The following is a 14,985-nucleotide window of genomic DNA, read 5'->3' as shown; positions in this document are numbered from 1 at the left end:
GGCACAGCCGCGCCCGGGCTCCGGTGCGTCCCCGTCCCGCTGGGCTCTGACCTGCTGGACCCCGCGGGTGACGGGCTCAGCTGAAGCCCTTCCCCACCGGGTGCTCCCTGAACGGCTGTGCAGCGGCCAGGCTCGTGGTGTCAGAGGTGAGCTTAGTTCCTGATTCCGCCGTCATCCAGTGAGCTCACTTCGTGCCAAGGTACCAGGACACTGTGACCTCGGGGAGCTGTAGACGCTACAGGGGTGACCCCCCCACCGCTCCCCCGGCGAGGGTCCAACTCAGATGGGACCCCAGCCCCAGGGTCCTGGCATTCTGTGACTACTCAACGGTCCCAGTCCCACATGAAAAGCTAGTGGTGTGGGGATAAACTCGTGCCGCTCGGGGTCTTTTGAAGTCCTCTTCACTTAGCCTTTGGGTCTCTGAGTGTCTGTATAACTTCTTAAATTTGCAGGAACCTCTTTTCAACCTCGACAGGTGGGTAGACCACACTCAGGTAAGTGATGGCGGAGGGTCCCCTCCCAGTGCAGTCAGGCCAAAGAGCGGGAGAAGGGGCGGGTCTCTGACGCTTCACTTTTGCCCTATTTCTCCACAATCGTGGACGGTGTTCTTGGTCTTGGTGCAGCTTCAGGACCAACTGGAGGGGAGCCCAGCAGATGCACAGCTCAAAACACAGGGGCTGCGGGAGGAGAGGCAGGCGTGGAGGCTCCCAGTTCCAGGACCTCACAGCTGCCTGGCCTTCGGGGGCTCCCAGAGCCTTTGTTTCTTCAGCCATAATACGGGACAGGTGCCGACCCACTTACCTGCCACATCCTCACCCCCACATCCTACGAGGTCAGAAGGGATCCACGTGGACGCAAGCCCACCTGAATGGAAGGGTCGCTGTCACCCCTGTCTGTGGTCCATTTGGCTGACACCTGTTAATGTGACGGGGTCAAGTTTAGATCCTCTAGGTCACTGAAATTTGAAACAAGCTCCCCAGAAGGAAATATTCTACCCATTATCTAACTCAACTTGATATAACAAACCCAAACATACCAAACAACTAGATAAGGATGGTTTTTATGAGCTTATTTTAGCTCAGTGGGATCTTTTTCAGACAGCGCACTTCCTCATCACACTTAAGACATGATTAAATGTGCAAAAGTTCTGTTTTTCTCAGGTGGCAGCCGTCAGGTGGGGCAGACACAGGTACAAACTCTGCCCCCTTCATCACCTGTCGCTTCCCTCTGCCCCATCTCAACCCAGTGACCATCCGTAAAGCCCAGGAGAGGACAGGAGGCCCTCTGCTCTGGTCCCAGGGAAAGAGGAAGACCAGGCAGGACCCCAGAACAGCAGCAAAACTGTCCCGTACCATCCCTATCAGGGACTCATTCTGACCCGAGAAGAAAAATGGGAGAAAGAGTGTATAAAGTGAGCCTAAGATAAGCTTTTCTCCTCTTGCCCTAACAAGCCCAGGGTCTGCGTCCCTTTCCCTTTTATATTAATTGTCATTATCATAGTCAGTTCCTAGGCTGGCCCATTACTTCTGCTGCACATGGAATTGAAACCCTTTAAAGTAATTGTGACTATACGCTGTGCGTCCTTAAAAGCATAAGCCACCTTTGAACACCGTGGGAAAAGATAAAGTCCCAACTACAGACTCTGTGAGTCACAGACGTGGAACGCCAGCTGTCCGTGGACAGACACACGTATTTATGCAGCACACGTGTCGTGTGTAAGCGATTCTGGTGAACCCCACTGGAGTGAAACGTCAATGCTAAAGTTAGGACTATTTTAACTTCTATTTCAAAGTGTTTTTACTGCCCCATACTTTCCATATCAGTGAGGTAAAGACATCTCTACCCGTACGTGCAGCCTTTTTACTGCTACACTTGGATTTTTCAAATTAAGTATTATGCTTACACATTAAACATTAGCAATGTTCTAACGGTTAGGCCGGGCCTGCAGCTGACCGGGGAGTAGCTACGTGCGGCTCAGACCTCCAGCACAGCACCGCCCGAGCCACACGTCACATCCCCTCCGGTCCTCCTGCTCAGACTCAAGAGAGGATCACTGTCGACCACTGATGGTCCGGGTTGTGAATGCAGAGGTTGGGTCAGACACGGTGGAGGGAGCCTCCTAGGGGGAAGGGGACACTTGCTCATCTAAGGCTCTTCTCAGGGGAGATGACCCCTTTCCAGTGGGGAGAAGACCCCAGGCTCTGTGTGAGTGAGGAGGGGTGGCAGGGGGAGCTTGGGGGGTGCCTGGGAAGAAAGGAGGTGCACGCAGGACTTAGAAATCTCTGTGGCCAACAGGCCGGCCCAGCCTCTCTTGGTTTTGACCAAAGGTTGAGAGAAGGTTCAAGTAGCGAAGAGCAGATTCTGGATCATAAAAACAAATGGTTAAGGATCCAGAGTGGGTTTTTTGGAGTAAGAACAGGTAACATTTCAGAGTTAATTTGATAGAAAGAATCACCAAAGTAAAAACTGTACTGGGATCCTTTTTTTTTTTTTGTAAGCAGCATTTAGCCTTATTATTGTCAAAGAAGCTATAACAGGCGGTACATGCGGATACGGAGCGTTTATCCCCCAAATTCTCTCTGGGTGCTGGCAGTGTGCGCAGCTCTGCTCTAGGCCCAGGGGCACTTGCGTCCTGATGGGCGACACAGCCCGTGACGGAGGACAGGCCGGGGACACGTGTGCTGTGAAGGATAAAGCAGGAGATTCGGCCGGGAGGCCTCTGCAGTAGTGAGGGTCTGCGCGGGCCGTGCCGGAAGTGACCTTCGGAGGAAGGACGTCCGAGGGGCCCAGGCGCTGAGGCAGGTGTGTGCTTGGCCAGCTGAGGGAGCAGCCGGGGGCCGGCGGCCTGGCGCAGGGAGAGTGGGGACAAGGCCACGGCGGTCCCCTCGGGCCCTGCAGCCCGTTGTCGGAGCCGAGGGGTCCCGCTGGTTCCCAGCAACCACCGCGCCCAGAAGCATCGTCTGGCTGCCGGACAGACTGCGGGGCCGTGCGGCTGCAGGGAGAGCAGCGTGGCTTCCTGCTGCCCCAGGACGCCCTGAGGGTTTCAGATACAGCGAAACAAGACGAGGTGCTCTGAGGGGTCCCCAGTTTAGACCGGGCTGGGTTCCTAAAGGGCCGCCTTTTCTGGGCCGACCCCCTGCTTCCCCGTGCCCCACCTGCACGCCTCCACGCCCGAGCCCCTCGCTCCCCAGGCTTCCCAGCAGGATTCCAGAGGCGCCCACGTGGGCTTCCCTCGCTCTCCTCCGCCAGGGCACGCTCCAGAAAAGCTACCATATGGCCTTAAAAACCATCTCTGAGCAGGGAGTTCTGTGGCATAAAAAATGCTACTTTAGGTTTTACACCTCCCCAAAGGATATCCTAGAAGGAAACGTCATATGAAGGGACACGGTCGTATCTCTTACGATGTCGTAAAATAAACAGATGCAAATCTACACCCTCATTCTGTCCATCCCCTCCCGAGGATTCGTAAGCTCTGAAAAGGTGTGCTTCTGAATCCTCGTTACCAGTCAGTGGTTCAACAAGCGTCGTTCCTCCCGGCTGGCTGCCCTCCTCATCTTGCCAGCTCAGGGCACAAAACGCTCCTTGGGAGTAATCCCTAAACTTGCGTTGTCATCAGTCAACGGGGCAAGTGTTGGGATGATTTCTTTCAGTTCCTCCTTCTTTTTTCCTGCCGCACCGAGAGGCTTGCAGGATCTTCGTTCCCAGCCGGGGACTGAACCCGGGGCCCGCAGTAACAGCGCCAAGTCCCAGCCGCTGGACCGCCAGGGAACTACCTTTTTCTTTTTTTTTTTTCCAATTCATCTTTTTTTTCTTAAATCGAGGCATTTGCCTGGGTTTCATGACAGCACCTAAGTTAACATCAGCTGTGGAGAAGACATTTGTGATCCACGCGAATGTTTATCTTCCAATACTCCCGCGAGCGGCCTGAGAACGTGCCACCAACATCCCCGAGGGCCGGGCCCGCCCTCTCCCGGCCCGGCCCCTCTTCCCCGGGACCGAGGCCGCTCCTGGGCCTCCCGCGGGTGACGGGCTCAGCTGAAGCCCTTCCCCGCCGGGTGCTCCCTGAACGGCTGCGGACCAGCTCTGCTCTCCTTCCGCAGCCCCCAGGCCCCGGCCTCTCCCGCGCCCCCCGCGCCCCGAGCTCCCGCGTGTCGCTGGGTTTTAGATTTGCCGTCATCTTCTGTGATGTCGTGTTGCCTGCATCTCACAGACCCAACCAACAGGCGGGTGGAACTCAGGTAGCCGGTGGCCAAGACCCGGCACAGGAGGAGTCCACGGCCAGCCTCTGCACGCCCCCCGCCGGCAACTCTCACCAAGGGGTGATTCCCACCGGTCTCTCTCACCCGCCTTTCTTCTGCCAGATGCGCCCCTCGTCACCACCGCGTCCTCTGCTTTTCTGGAGAAACACACACTATCCACGGTGTGTTCAGGGTCCCCGAGGCTGCGACGGCCCTTCCTCTTCTGGGCAGTGGGGGACGATTTCGTTTTCCTCGGTGTTGGGTGCCGTAAGCCTAACACTCCATGAGCCCCACCTTTTCCAGTTTCGTATGAAGATTTTCAAACTCCTGTAGCTCAAGTCCTAGGCTTTACCGTAAAAAAGTCATTCCAGTCCCGTCAGGCCCCTTGAGCCTGTCAGCACGCGGGTGGGTGGCTTTGCGTGTCCTCCGAGGTGCTAGTTAAGACCTGCGTCAGGGGCACGGCGGGTCCCTGGGGTGGGGACAGCGCCACCCACCCGCGTGGCGGCCTGGGGCCCAGTGCACAGCGCCCTCTCAGCTTATCCGGGCTCGCCACGTGCAGCCCGGGTTTAAGGAGGCCTGAGCCCATGCTAACCTATAGGGAAACAAGGTGGCTTTAAAATTAATGTTACTGTTTTTAAAAAATGGACATTCCAGTTACAATCATTTTTTTTGCTTTGGTTTCCTGCGTCACAATGCATTTTTCAAGTGCTTGCGCGCTCCCCAAGGCTGGCCCAAGTTCACCATGGCAAACGGGAAGCCTGACACGGGGTTGAGGAGGACCAGTGATGCCGGAAGTCCGCCCAGGCTGGGACAGCTGTCACACGCTCCATGGCGAGGGAGGCCATGCAAGCCTGTCCACCTTTACATGATGACAGCTGCCATTGGATGAAAGAGTGAATTCTGCATTTTTAAACATTCAGTCTCCCGCAGTCCCATGGTGGGTGACCCGAGGCTCTCATAGATCGAAGATGCTCACACCCACCGAAACCAGACCCTTCTCTGTGATGGGCCTGGTGCAGGACGTCAGTGTGGCTTCAGGGAGGCACGTGCTGTGCCCCCTCACATGGTCCCTCCACGGCACCCCCATACCCGTTTCTCCTGAGGAGCCTCAGCACAGACTCCAAACCGCCCTGGTGGCTGTGATCGTGATTGGACAGATTGCTCCCTCGCCAGGGAACCCGTGGCTGGACATGAAGATGTGACCCTGGCTCCAAAATTGTAGTTCACCGAGACCTCATACGCATGGCCAGATAGAAAGCTCTCGGGCCATATAAACGGACATCATTTTACTCTTCTTTCTAGTTTTGTATTTAAAATGTTAAGGGCTTTCAACCTTAAAAAATATATATATAATGTAAATATTTTACATAAATGGGAAAATTCTTCACTTAAAAAGGATACCAATATATGTCAGTTGAACATGAAATAGTTGGATGAGTTAGCTTTAGAAATTTGACAGAATAACCGGAATCCTTACATTCATCCCTGCTCCTTTTTCTAAGTTCAGTGTGTTGAGTCTCGTGGTGTAAACAGCACTGTACTGGATGCGAAGCACACAAAAATTAAGGCTCAGATACCACCTAGAGAACTGGCTGTGGTGTGACACCTTTCCAAAGACAAAGGAGAGTTAGTGGTTCAGTACAGAAGTGATGCATTTATTTTCAAGTTGAGTACTCATGGAGTTTTTTATTGTGGTAAAATGTACATTAAATTTGCCACGTTAACCATTTTCAGGTGTACAGGCCAGTGGCATTAACTACGTTCACAGTGTTGTACAACCATCACCACCATCCTCTCTAGAACTCTTTACTCTCTCAAAACCGAAACCCTGTCTCCATTAAACAATAATTCCTCACTCCCTCCCCCGGCCCCTGGGCCCACCCTCCTACTTTCTGTCTCTATGAATCTGATTCCCTGAGGGACCTCACGTGGGTGGAATCGTGTACTGTTTTTCCTTTTGTGTCTGGCTTATTTCACCGAGCACAATGTCCTCAGAGTCCATCCATGTTGTATAGCCTGTGTCAGGATTTCCTTCCTGTTTAAGACTGAATAATGTTCCATTGTGTGTATGGACCGTGTTTTGTTCATCCATCATCTGTCGATGGGCACTTGCGTTGCTTCCACCTTTTGCCTGTTGTGAATAATGCTGCTGTGAACATGGGTGTCCAAATGTCTGTTCAAGACCTTGCTTTCAATTCTTTTGGATAGGTACCCAGAAGTAGAATTGCTGGATCATATATTAATTCTGTGTTTTTCGAGGAGTCTCCGTAGTGACTGTACCATTTTACGTTGCCACCAACAGGGTGCAGTTCTTCTGGATAGGTACCCAGAAGTAGAATTGCTGGATCATATATTAATTCTGTGTTTTTCGAGGAGTCTCCATACTGTTCTCCATAGTGACTGCACCATTTTACGTTGCCACCAACAGGGTGCAAGGGTTCTAGTTTCCCCACATCCTCGCCAACTCTTGTTGTTTATTTTTTTTAAAGTAACCATCCGAATGGGTGTGAAGTGGTATCTTGTTGTGGTTTTGATCTGTGTTTCCATATTTGTTAGCAATGTTGAACATCTTTTCATTTGCTTATTGCCTATTTTTATGTCTTCTTTGAAGAAATGTCTATTCAAGTCATTTGTCCATTTTTCAATCAGGATGTTTGTTTTATTGTTATTAAGTTTGGGGAGTTCTTTATTCTGGATATTAATCCCTTATCAGATACATCGTTTTCACATATTTTCTCCCATTCAGTAGGTTGTATTTTCACCCTGTTCATTGTGTCCTTTGATATACAGAAGTTTTAGTTTTTGAGGTAGTCCAGTTTATCTATTATTAATTTTATTGCTTGTGTTTCTGGTGACATATCAAGAAATAATTGCCAGATCCAATGTCATAAAACTTTTCCCTCATGTTTTCTTCTAGCAGTTTTATCTTTTGACCATGTATACAAGGGTTTATTTCTGGGATCTGTGTTCTATCCTGTTGGTTTATTCATCTGTCTTTATGCCAGAAACACACAGCTTTGACTATCATAGCTTTAGTAATAGGTTTTGAAATCAGGAAGTGATTTCAAACTCTTTCCAACTTTTTCTTTTTTAAGATTCTGTCGTCTATTCCCAGGCCCTTGAGATTTCATATGAATTTTAGGATGGATTCTTATTTCTGCAAAGGAAAAAAAAATCTACTGGAGTTTTAATAGGGGTTGCACCGGATGTGTAGATGACTTTGAGTAGCATTGTCCTCTTAGCACATTAACTCTTCTAATCCATGAACATGAGATGTCTTTCCATATACGTGTATCTTTTGCACTTGTTTTTTTTTAAATATATTTAAATTTTTTATTTATTTATTTTTTTGGCTGCGTTGGGTCTTTGTTGCTGTGTGCGGGCTTTCTCTAGTTGTGGCGAGTGGGGGCTACTCTTCGTTGCGGTGCGCGGGCTTCTCATTGCGGTGGCTTCTCTTGTTGAGGAGCACAGGCTCTAGGCACACGGGCTTCAGTGTTGTGGCTCGCAGGCTCAGTAGTTGTGGCTCGTGAGCTCTAGAGCTCAGGCTCAGTAGTTGTGGTGCACGGACTTAGTTGCTCCGCGGCATGTGGGATCTTCCCGGACCAGGGCTTGAACCCATGTCCCCTGCATTGGCAGGTGGATTCTTAACCACTGTGCCACCAGGGAATCCCTGCACTTGTTTTTGAAGTCCCATTGTAAGCACAGCACCATCTTTGTTCATGGAGAAAAGGAAAAATTAATCTTTTTTCCTAGAGTGGACTACAGTCCAAGCTGAATGATAAGCAAATTATATGAATGAGTCAGAACAGAGATGAGAACTGACACCAGTTGAGGGCATCGGGGTGATGCCTTGAGGGTCAGAGGAGGAAACCGCATCTGACTAGCACCAGGACCCCCAGGAGACCCACCTGAAGGCACAGGAGAGGCAGGGGAGCTGAGAATGCAGTGGGTCTGTGAGCTGGGTGACCGGAGGTGAACTGGAAGGCTATAGAGTAAGACACACAAACCCGAGAGATGGAGCGGATGCTTAGCCAGAGCCAGTGACCTGGCCAAGTGTGGGGAGAAGGCCAGGGCAGCACGTGCATGCACGTGTGTGTGTGTGTGTGTGTGTGTGTGTGCGCGCGTAGCTGTACACATCCAACACGCAGGGCAAGGACAAGCAGTGGAATGTGGACAGAAGGAGGCCCTCGATGGTGTCTGAGCTGACAGACGTTTCTGGGCTCTGGGACGCTGTCAGCAAGGAGAACGTGATAAGTCCCATGCAGAGGACAGCAGGTGAGTGTGAGGTGGTACAGCCCAGGGTTTCGCTGATGTGTGCTTGGGAGAAAGGGCATTTGTGCAGTGACGTGTGTAGGACGGGGAGAAGGATGGACACTGTCGTTACCAGGTGGCCAGGTCTGCAGACTTCCTGACACCGTATCTCACTCAGTTCCCCCCCGCCACCCCGCCTGCGTGAGGCAGAGCAGGGCTGCCTGCTAAAGACCAGTCAGTAGACCCTGAAGGGTCACCCCGGAAATGGGGATGCTGACAGTCACGCCCGTGTGACCCTGACTAAAGGCCCACGTCTGTGTCCGTGCTCTGCAAGGTCAGAGATGGGGGATGGGTGACCTCGGGTGAGACCCCAGTGTGCTGTAGTCTGCGGCCCCCGGCGCCCAGGTCGGTCCTTGCACTTAAAGCAGTTGTGCACACGGCATAGTTAGAGCCTTGGTGACCCAGGAACCAGGAATTGAGCTCCCGGAGCATCTCAGGAGAACGTCTCTTTCCCTTTTCGGTCCCTCAACTGCAAGGACTGGAAATGCCACCCGGGGCCGCGTGGGTGTGAGGGTGGTCAGGACAGCGGTGCTCAGGGGCCTCCGTCAGCCCGGCCTCCTGAACCTGTCGCTGAGCGCCCTAACCTGCAGGACAGGTGTGAGCGCAGACGTGGCGGGAGCAGGCCAGGGGTGAGTGTGGGCCGCTGCCTACGTGCTGGGGCAGGCTCCCTGCCTGACCAGATCTAGGGGCGTGAGCGCTGAGAAAGGTGGTGGAACCCAGCACGGCCAGAACTATTCAGACGCCGCTCTGAGGGGACCCTGCCCTGCCAGGCCAGGCCTGGATTGCATCCGCAAGGGGCGCAGGCACGTGGCTCCCAGTCCCCCCTGCTGACCTGGCCCTGCCCAGGCGCTGCAGCTGGGCCTGCCCCTGAGGGCACGGCACAGCCGTGGGGCATTTTTCTGTTCCGTTCGTGTGTTCCTTTTTTTTTTTTCCAGTATAACAAGACTCTCGCAGTTCTTTAAAACATTTAGTCAAGAGACAATGAGTTAAGAGGGCTTTTCCTCTCTGGATGTACATTTTATCCTACTTAGTAATTAAAATGCAACAAAAAGTGGCCAGAGTCTCCTGAGTATTCCTGGCTCTGCCTGGTCACGATGCCGGGGGCATGTCGCCCATGTCCTGGGTGCCACTGGAACAGGCCGTCTGGGCAGACACTCGGAAGGGCCAGCGCCTCAAGGAGCCTCTTCCATTTAAAGAAAGAGACTGGGCTTCCCTGGTGGCGCAGTGGTTGAGAATCTGCCTGCCAATGCAGGGCGTGCGGGTTCGAGCCCTGGTCTGGGAAGATCCCACATGCCGCGGAGCAGCTAGGCCCGTGGGCCACAACTACTGAGCCTGCGCGTCTGGAGCCTGTGCTCCGCAACAAGAGAGGCCGCGATAGTGAGAGGCCCGCGCACCGCGATGAAGAGTGGCCCCCGCTCGCCGCAACTAGAGAAAGCCCTCGCACAGAAACGAAGACCCAACACAGCCAAAAATAAATAAATAAATAAATTTATAAAAAAATATATATATATTCTCACATATGCCCTTCTAGCTCACTGCAATCACTGTAATTTAGGCTGCTATTACTATAAAAAGTCCCATTTAAATAAATAAATAAATAAATAAAATAAATAAATAAAATTAAAAAAAAAAAAGAAGAACGAAAATGCTCCCTATTAAAAAAAAAAAGAAAGAAAGAGACTAACGTGTGTCGCTGGTGTGTCCTCGGCACAGGCGGGACCCTTGAGTGCCGCAGAGGAGAGCTGAGGAGGCAGAGTGGGGTCCGGCCTTCACGCCTATGCTGGGCGAGGGGCCACGGCCACGGTTAGTGCCCTCGGTGCTGCCAGTGTGGTCCTGATGTGGGTGACACCAGTGTCCGCAGAGTGAGCCGCGGGGTGGGGCAGAGGCTACGGCCTCAGAGGCGCCTTGCAGCCCCGCGGACGCTGGGGCCACGGGAGCCGTTGCTGGGCAGGGGGTGGGGAAGGGTCCAGACAGCAGGGCCCTTTCCATAAGGTGAGAGTCAGGGTCATGGGCCAGGAGACAGGCCGGAAAGGCCATTCTGTGCTTTAGGGCTCTCTGAAAGATGAGCTTGGAAAACTCTTATGAAACCAGGAACTGGTCACCTGCGCAAAGAAACAAGACATGTTAGAACAATTTTCTTAAAGAGCCGTTAGGACCATGGTATCTAAGGGGTATCTTTGAAACAACATGAAAATGTCTTTATAGAGAAGGATGCAATAAACTTTTCAAGAAGAGGTGGTTGGGGAGAATCACCCGGGGAAGTGGCCTTTGTCTGAGACCGGGTGGGGATGAGCCCAAAGGAAGAGATGCCCTTTGGCCGCGCACCAGGGAAATGTGGTCACTGAGGCAGGAACATCTGGGTTGGTTGCATCTGCACCTTGTGCAACACGCTTTCGTGTTACAAGATGCAGTGACAGGATTTCATTCCTCTGGGAATCGTAGCTGAAGGGCTGTGTTATTAGGAAAACTGAAAACTGTTATTGACCATGTTCCATGGGAGGCTGCGTGCACAGCGTCCCACCGGGTTCCATGTTGGGGGCGTAATTGTTAAATTTAGAGACTGAGAATTATCAGCTATTCTGACCCCTGAATTGACCTCTGAGACTGAGTTCTCCCGTCTGTTAAGAAGCCAACGATGCATCCTTGGGACCTGGGCTGAGATGAGTCGTACGACAGTACGAGCCCCACGGAGCGGCAGGCTCCTCTCCCCCTACACCTGCTCCTGAGGGGCCGTCACAGGCCCACTGCGGGTCAGGACCCTGAGGGTTGAAGGGTGCACACCTCCCACCCCGGGAGGCCCAGCCCTGTGGCAAAACCTGAAACCAGGCATATGAATGGTATTTCGTAGACAGTATTATAAGTCAACACTTGAAGCAAAATAAGAATTGTATTTACATTTCTGCATTTTAAAAGGATGCCTTAAAATTAAGCGCATGACCTCTTTATTTCTGATTTTGTAGAGTGTTGCCTTTACAGCCCTTTTAGCTGGAAATTTAGAGCAATAAATTCAGAGAAGAGCTCTGAGAAGACTATTCATATTTTAGGTCCTTTATCAGCAAGGCCTCCATCAGGGCCGGCAGGAAAATTCAACACACAGGCAGCAGCCAGCGATTTCCACAGCATGTCTACACGTAGACCTGTAAAATGCAGCTATTTTACGAAAACGCTTTCATGTAAAATTGTTAATGGTTTCGATGTTTCATCATTTGGGAGTGGTGATTAGCTCGACTACCCATGAATTAAGGTATTGCGAAACTAAAAGACCTTATGATTCTCCATGCAAAACAAGTCTGCCTTTTCATTGAGGAGGCAATAAAGGAAGAGAGGAGAATTCAACTGGAAACTCTTAGCATGTGTTCGAAGCTGTTCTTCGCTGTAATAGCAAGGAACACGGGTTTAGCCAAACAGATGCTTGTTCTAGGCTTTTCCCGTATAAAATCAGTAACACTGTGTTGCTGGCTGTGAACTGAAGCCGTACATCATGGAGCAGCCCTCAACAGTGACATAAAATAACCCACGGAACCTCCCACGTTGCTGAATGCCACTCCGCAGGCAGCTTGAAATATGTAAGCGACTCAGAAGCACCGCATTGCAGAGAAAGGTTTTCTTGCGGTCGGGGTGGACGCTGAAATGTGCAGACACGTCAGAGACGTGAAATTCCACCTAAAACAGCTCCCTCTGGTCCTCTTCTCCCCGGAATAACCACGCTGCTTATGTTGTCACTGCTAACGAACAGCCCAGGGAAATCCCGAAAAGAGAGGCGACGCTAAAGCACCGCCCCCACTACAGAGCTCCAGGCCCGTCCTCAGCAAATGCGGGGAGAGAGCTTAAGACACGGAGCACAGTCACCCTTCCAGCACCTCTCTCTTGCGCAGTCGCTGTGAGCAGCACCCGTACCAGGCTGTGATCAGGGCGGAAGAGACTCGACAGAGTTCCTTTCCCTGGGGGGCGCGACAGGCGCCCAACCCCTGCGCTCCCAGGATGGGGCGCTCTGGGAGGGTGCGTGTCCTTGGGGGACGGGTGGGAGGGGGTAGGTCCACATGGAGAGCCGGCCTTCTAGGAAGGAATGGCTTGGCAAACAATGGAGATTTCTGTCTGGGGGAAGGAACAGCACCCCAGGGAGAGGGGGGCCCTGGAGCGGGGCCGGGCGGGTCTGTGGAGGGCTGTCGTCACACAAGTGCGCGTGGCCTGAGGGCTGAGAAAAGGGGACCCCAGCCGAAGTTCTGGGAGAGGTTAGGGGGAAGAACATGTGGGCGGAAGAGGCAGTCACAGTCGCCGTGACTTTAGACTGGGGGCGGCAGGGGTGATGGTGACAACGCAGCGGGAAGGGGGGCAGGTGTGTTTCTTGGGGGAAATGGGGGAAAGTACTGACCTTGGCTGTAAACATTCCTGATCCACGAAGCAGAGCCTTGCTGAGCGCCCGCTCTGTGCTGGCCGTCCCGGTGCTCACCCCTGGGGGCGGACGGTAGAGTCCTTACAGACTCCGGGTCGGCTGCAGGGACCCCGACGGAGAAAAGCAGGGCCGCGCAGGAGACCTCGGGGCGGGGAGGCCCGTGTCCGGGAAGCCCCCGCCACGCACTGCGCGGTCCCGCCCGTGGCCGAGATCCAGTTCCTGCCCACGTGGGGCTTTCGCTCGATTTAGGGTTGCGATCGAGGGTTGGGGAGCAAAGCAGCCAGAGTCTGAAGCTCGCCCCCGCCCCCTACTCACTAACTTTGTGACCAAGCCTCGGTTTCCTGGTCTGCGGAACGTGACTCTGCAGCCTCGGCTGAGCCCGAGAGGTCGTGCGGTGGGGGATGGAGGCTCCGGGGCGGGGGCCCTGGGGTGAGTGCCCACGTGTGGCCGCAGCGGCCGGGCGCGACGCAGTCCCCGAGCACCCGCGCTGCGGCCGGGGCGGCCGTGCTGGACGGGCTCCCCGGCGTCCAGGGTGCTGCCCTGCGGACCGTCTGGAGCCCGGTTCCCGCCCCAGCACGGTCAGCCCGTGCGCGTGCGGCCCCTGCGTGGAGCTCGCCGGGCCGGGGGCCGGGCCGCTGCCCCCGCGCCACGTCCCCTGCCCCTCGTGCGGCTCCAGTCCGGGGCAGAGCTCGGGGCTCCGCCGAGGCCGCCGTTCACGGGGAGGGCTGCAGCGAGGAGGTGCAGGGTGGCCCGTGGTACCGGGCGGGCGCCGGCCGTCCTTGGGGCGTGAGCAGGGGCTCGGGCGGGACCTTGACACCGCTGTCCCACCGCCGCCTCCTTCACGGAGCGGGGCTCCGGTCCCAGAGCCGGGCACAGGGCCAGCTTTGTCTGGCCTTCCTCTGCCCCGTCCACGTCCACGGCATCCCCGTTCGCCGCAGGCTCTGGGGGCTCGGGCCGGGGTGGGCGGCCGTCGGGGCGGGGCGGCCCCAGGTGCCCGGAGGCCCCTCTGCAGGCTGACGGGTCGGGGCTGGCCTGAGCACCTCCCGCCCGGGGCCTCTCCTCTTCGCGGGGCCGCACGGAGCCCAGCCTTTCAGGAACCTTCTCTGGGCATCTGCTCGGTGCACCTGTGATCCTGCAAAGAGTCCGCGCTGCACACCTGAGGGGAAGCAGCAAAACCAAGTGAAAGTCGCTCTGACGAGTCCAGGGCTGCGTTCCTGCCCAGCTTCCGCCCCAGACTGGCCCTGTCGGTCCCCCCTCACCCCAGAGCCCCAGGGCCTTCAGAGTTGGCGTCTCCTGGCCGAGGCGGGCCCCTGTTGGTGCCAGCGGGCCGTGTGGAATTGCTGTGGCCGGAGCCCTGGAACCACCGGAGGCTCTCGTCGGCCTCTGCCCCCTTTCCGGTTTGTCTGCAGACGCATCATGCCTGTCAGAGAAGCCGCGCTCCTGCTCCGTGGTTTTATCCAATTATCGAGCGCGAGGAACCGCTCGGAGGCGCAGACGTCCCTGGGACCAACTCCTGGGGGCAGGAGGCGGCCAGCCCTGCATTTCCTGGGGTGCTTCCGGTGTCTCCTCTGCGTCGTCTCTTGGCCCCTGGGTTGTTAAGGATGGTGACGCATCTTAGACGGGCACACACTTTGGAAACATGACACGGAACGAAGGGCAGCGTCCTGGGAAGGAGCAGGTGGGGGTCACGTGACGCGGGGTGGTGCCTACATTTCTGTGACCGGTAACTCCTCATGTCTGCGTACAGCTGTCACTTCCAGAAGACGTTCACACGCACTGGACTGTTATCTCAGCTGAGCTGGCAGAGTGTGACCCAAGCTCTTGTATCTGTGGACACGAAAGCCACGCTCGGTCATGGGCAGCGCACAGCTCGGACCCCAGCCTCGATGGCGTCGGCCGCCCTGGCCACACGCGCAGCACCTGCCAAGGGTTGCTGGGCGGCCTCTCGCACTTGGAGTCCCCTCCAAAGCTTCCATCAAGTCAGCCTGATTATTTTCCACTGCATTTTCCTGAAAGGATGTTATGATTTTCTAGTTGTTTGGT

At 54.5% G+C, this 14,985-nt stretch overlaps 1 protein-coding gene and 1 long non-coding RNA gene across 4 annotated transcripts in view; both read left to right on the top strand.

Annotated features, from left to right (window-relative positions):
- The window catches only part of GMDS (GDP-mannose 4,6-dehydratase), a 484,495-nt gene that overhangs the window by 458,947 nt on the left and 10,563 nt on the right, over window positions 1–14,985 (top strand). The gene's annotated exons all lie outside the window — the stretch shown is intronic.
- Window positions 4,619–10,053, top strand: LOC309638351. Its single transcript, XR_014251086.1, has 2 exons — window positions 4,619–8,331; window positions 8,366–10,053. It is a non-coding gene; the product is annotated as an uncharacterized lncRNA (long non-coding RNA).

This window comes from Balaenoptera physalus (assembly GCF_965194825.1).
Source record: "Balaenoptera physalus genome assembly, chromosome: 11".
In the NCBI taxonomy this organism is placed as follows: Eukaryota; Metazoa; Chordata; class Mammalia; order Artiodactyla; family Balaenopteridae; genus Balaenoptera; species Balaenoptera physalus.
Note: the sequence above shows the minus strand (reverse complement) of the source record. Positions and strands in the feature narration are given on the sequence as shown.